Source organism: Antennarius striatus, chromosome 16 (assembly GCF_040054535.1).
Source record: "Antennarius striatus isolate MH-2024 chromosome 16, ASM4005453v1, whole genome shotgun sequence".
Lineage (NCBI taxonomy): Eukaryota > Metazoa > Chordata > Actinopteri > Lophiiformes > Antennariidae > Antennarius > Antennarius striatus.
Window position 1 is genome coordinate 15,365,327 of NC_090791.1, and position 5,747 is coordinate 15,371,073.

Below are 5,747 nucleotides of genomic sequence, written 5' to 3' on the forward strand. Positions count from 1 at the left end.
GGAGTCTCCTGTAGGGGTACTTTCCAGCACCCGTCCCGAGGACTCCAGAAAGGGTGGGTACTCTCAACTCAACCCACGCAGACAACAGTAAGAATCCATTTCCTGACCTGGAGGCGCAGGAAAAACCCTTTCATCTACTGGGGTAAATGCCAATACATACGCAAAACCAGAGAGCTACAAGTAAGCTTACATCAGTCTTTTGTCTGGATGTTAAACCATTTTCAAAAAATATAGAAAATTTTACATATATTACAAATTCTGCCTGTTGGATTAAAACTTTTTTTTTTAGATTTGTACACCAGTTTGACTTTCATGCTGGGTTTGCATGATATACAGAATATATTGCTTATGTTTTGCTTCCCCAATCCCTGATTAATTGTTGTACAATTATTTACTCTGGAAAACATTTATTCTGCTGCAGATATGCTTTTTTTAATATGTAAACAATGATCATATTCTTCTATCCTTCAGCCGACATTGCTTCATACACACACACACACACACACACGCGTGCGCACGCACGCACACACGCACACACAAACACACAAACACACACACACATAGACTCAGGCTTTTTGCCTAAAGTAAACACATGAGAATGATGGATCTCTCTTTGGATTGTGGGAAAAAGTGTTTGACTTTCACACAAGCTCTCTAAATGACTGTTAAATTCTGTATGTGTACACTTGTCTTGTTTCTGTAGCAAGAGGTCAGAGAAAATAAAGAAAAGCACAGTTTTACTGATGGACGTCACTTGTTTTCTGTAATTTTTTGTTCCAGTAGGAAGCGGGCAGGACAAATAGAGCTTAAGGAATGAGAAAAGACATCCTCTCTGAGATCAGGGGCCTCTTTAACAAATTAAATAATAATTAAAATCAAGATTTAATCACAAAATTTAATCACAAAAGTGATTCATGTTATCTTTCAGATATATAGTAAATAATCAAACGTGTAGGCAGACAGTGAACGGTCTAGATGCATTTGTATCAACAGAACAGTGAGAATAGAGGACAGAGAGTGCAATAGACATCTATGTGAAGGAATGTATCGCAGACGGAGCAGGAGTCTGGCCAGCTGGAGGAATTCAGAAAGCTAGGAGTCTGTTTCCGTGTGAATTAGCTACTTAAGACCACTGTGAACAGCTGCCGGACAGTGCCTTGCCCTCCCCCTCCCCCACATCCACCTCAGTCAAGCTGTAAATCTTGAAGGAGAACGGAGGTGCTGGCGACTTGCTGAAAGGGATCCAAAGAGAATCCTGGAGTGTAGTGCCAAAGGTCAGGTCTGTGTTAGCAGACCCTAGTGCTGATACACGCTGATGACCTAACACACACACGCTTGAGGCGATGGTACTGTCCACCCTGGAGGCATTATGACTCTACTCTGTTGTCAGGATTAATTAAACTGGGGTAAGAAGGAGAGCACCAACAGACTGTTGCAACAAGAGGGCTTATCTTGTCAAATGACAGAGGGTCATTTAAGCCATTTTACCAAACCATGTTCAAAGTCATGTGATCTGACAGATAAAAAAAGAAAACAATTTCACAAAGTCAGCAGAATTATTGCAGTGACAGCCTTGAAAAATGTTTCAAGTGGCATATGTTCCACTAAAACTGTCAAATAAAAGACATATTGAGAAAAATGACAGAATTATAACTGGGACTGATCCCACATTTGCCCCTGAAAACCAGGAGAGAAAGACAGAGGGGTCCCAAGCTCTCTGTTCATCCTCTGTCCCTCCTGAGTCAATTGTTGGGGAAGCATGGTGTCAACCCTGCGCCATCAATCACCTCCTTTCAGAGGAGGGCAGACAAGGCGGGGACCCGCCCCTCAGGACAGGGGGGTGGAAGTTCTCATGCCCTCCCCGCCTCTTGAAGCCCCGCACTGCTACAGACAGGACTTCGACAGCTGGTCTGGCCATTAGGGGTAGGCCGAGACCTGAGGGCCCCCGCACAGCAGCAACAGCTGCCAGCCCACTGCCCCCAGCCACCCCAACAACACAGTTAAATAAAACCGGTATTACAACGAGATTAACTTCCACTACTTCAAATTCCATCACTGAGATGACCACATAACAGATCATTATCATATTTGTTTTTCACTTGAGTGCACTTTGTAATTCATATGTGTAAAATTGCATGTATGTAATTTTCTGAGCTTTGAAAATGTTATTCATTCAAGGAAACATCATTCATTTCAGCTTGGACCTAAGGGTAGCAAGTATATAATTTTGCTTTCAGTGGGGGGCTGATGTTCTGATTCCATATTTCAAGTTGGATAGACATTTTGACCGATTTATATAGATTACAAAACTTTTTAATGGTGCACGGTCTCCCCAAACCAAATCATTTGCTACGTGCCATTGGAATAATTGAAAAAAATCATGACAAGGACTGTTTGTTTATTTCCTGTTTATGTGTTATAGTCAAGTGCTCTTAAATATATTCATCCATTATATAAGATGTAATGAGGTGACATCATGGAAACTTTTTGCATTGACATTGTTTGTATTGTCAACTCGCTTCTACCAGATATTAAACTGGGTGAAATGCATTTCACCTCTGACTCACGACATTAATCGCACTTATCTCAGTTTCTTTTATATCCATTGTAGCTAATGATTTCACACACACACAAAAAACCAGTAGTCTAAACTCTTCATTTTACGATGTGATTTGTCATGCATCGTGCATGTTTTTCACTGATTTCACTAATTTTGTCTGAGCAGGGGAGCCAACCAAAGGGAATGATTTACCTGGCTGTAAATGTATTTACAATACAAATATATCTGTTTCTGTGATTTCAGAGAAAGCTTTCATTTCAAAATTGTTGTTTGCATATCCACCTCATTGTGGTAAATGCACGAGGGTGCTGCATAAATGTGTGTTCCATTTAGTCAGAGAAAGAGACAGGAGCATTAAGGAAGATTACGACACACTGCCTCAGGGCTCTTGTTACTCATGCACGACTAGTAGCTGAGCGGTTCCCACACTTCCACACGGAGGTGAGAGAGGCTGCCCCACCTGTGCTTCTACTTGTCCCAGCAGGGCCAGGATCTTCCTTAAGAAAAGAACAGGGGAAAAAACACTAAACCTGTGTGCAATCAAAACAGCTAGAGAGTAACAATGCCACTGCAGCACTAAGGTGTAATTACTACAAAAGCAGGAATGGGACAAGCCTGTTCTGTGCTTGCATCCCCCTCAACACATCAACTGCTCTGAAAACACACCAATGTACGTAGTTCGAAGCAAGTGACACAATCCCGACAATCTCCTTGTAACCTAACTTGAATTAGGAAGGCACAGTGGTATGTCATCAGTATAGGCAGATGAAGACCATGACATAAAATATTTACATCTGTTTCAAATGAGCATAATAAGATGCTTGAATTTTGAACATGATATGAACTGCTAAGTGCAATAGTTTATTTGATTTTTGCTCAATAAATGTAAAGTTGTATTTATATGATTTTTTTTAATGTCTACATCTACCATTTTGTTGGTATGCAATGAGTAAGCATGAAAATATGAAACTAATTGTCTTATGTACAACTAGTTTTGAAAAGAAGAAGCAGAAGAATGGAGTCTCCTGTAGAGACCCTACAAACTTATTTCTTCAAGGGTCTTGCTATACAGTAGCAAACAATGGATGTATTAGTTGTTGGTGTGTTGTAATGTATATATATATTGTATAGTGTAATGTATTTATATATGTATATTACCGTGTATGTGTGTATGTATATATATATATATATATATATATATATATATATATATATATATATATATATATATATATATATATATATATATATATATATATATATATATATACATATATATATATATACAGTGCACCCTCATTCCTTGTGGTTAATGCGTTCCAGGAACCACACGTGCTAAACTAATTCCGTGATGGGGCGACCAAATATTTATCTTATTATTTACGGTAATTTGAATTTTTATGAACCCTCCCCATACTGATATTACACCATCTTTTATCAGTATTACCTTTTCCATCACTCTTATTGACTGTTTATGGCACTTTTGTGTCTCATGTAAATCCGAGACTCACGGATCATAGTGCACTTCCGGATGCCGTCAGCCAATAGAATGCGAGTACGGTATCACGTGACTGCCTACTAAAAATCCACGATGAGGTGAAGTCGCGAGCGTTGATGCTCAAATGCGCGGGGGTGCACTGTAGGGTGTATAATGTGGCTTTATCAACAGACAGTGGCCATTCCTAATGTGTGGAATTAAATCTTGCCAATACTGCTCAAATGAGACTGACTCCCTGCCAAAATCAACAGGTCCACTTGCTTTAAAGGCTGAGCAGTCTCTTTTTGCCAAATCCGTCATGGAAGCTTTGGATCGTTTTTGTCTGAACCTACTGAAGCACAGTAAAATGACATCTGTGGATAATACCCCTGCCATCCTCTTCTTCATCACTGGAAAGCAGAAGTAGAACAAGAATCTGTCAGAGATGTTATTGTATGCAGACACACCAGAACAGCTGCTCTTGCAAGATGTCTGACACTTGCAAGAGCAGCAAGTGTCAGACATCTTATCACATGGACTGAACTGAAGCTTGAATCAAGAGAGAGAGTGAACTCGTATTATGGCTGGCTTATTGAACCGAACAGCTTCATAAACTATGGTTACCATGGAGGCACATCTGAGTAATAAGTAAGGCAGTAATTGAATAAGACATGGTGAAACTGAAGTGCTTGGGGTTATGATGAAAGTAGTTTGTGCTTGACTTTTGAAGGGAAACCATAACAGTAACATTTATACCTTTGATTTCAAGTTTATTCAGAAGACCGCATCTGTGCACTTTAACTCCCACGATGTACCAATGTATACTATAACTACCCTGAGCCTACCCCAGTAAGGCCTTCTTAGTTTCTCTGTATGAGAAAGATTAACACATTATTATCAAAATAATAATATTTTATTTCCTTTATTATTACATATTGTGATAAAACATTGGTCATGGTCATTTTAAGCCAGGCTTGCTGATGGCATTATCACTATTCCTTTAAAATTTGGGTCACATGGGTCAAGCAAACAGGGTCCCTTTTCAGAAAGGCTTGATTGTAGTGCAGGAAGGATGGAGGGGGTGGCTGACAGAAGCAAGCATTCCACACCACACCACCCAGGGGCAGAGGAGATGAGAGGGGAGGGCTTCCAGTAATTCCACTTTTATTAAAATATATTGAAGAAAAACAACATGATGGTTTATATACAAGGAGAAGAAAATCTGCATGGCGACTGGGTCAAATCTCTCTCTCTCTGTATCTGGAAGCTTAAATTCCTTTCCTCCCATCTTCTCTTTCCACCTCCCTTGGTCCAAACAGCTGCCCAGCCATCACTACTCAGCCCAGTCCTTTAATCTCTTTTCATTTCTTCTATCCCACCCATCCTCTCGCCCCCACTGTATCAATCTCTTGTTCCTCCTTTTCCTCTCTCATGGCCATACAATCTCTGCTCATACACCCCATGCACCTATCGCAGCTACAGGACCGACTGATTTTGCTGCCTGGAATCTCTTTGATGCTCCTCCCTCACCTCCTATCTTGTCCTGTGTTCCGTCTAGTTTCCTGTAGCTTTAGGTGAGGTTTTTGTTTCTTGGGTGGATCCCAGGCTGTGTAGTGCTAATCTCTCCTGAATAGCCACTACACCAATACTGAGGTTAACTTTATTGTCTTGGCAACTTTACAGCCATGCCTCTGGCTAAACTGACCTCAG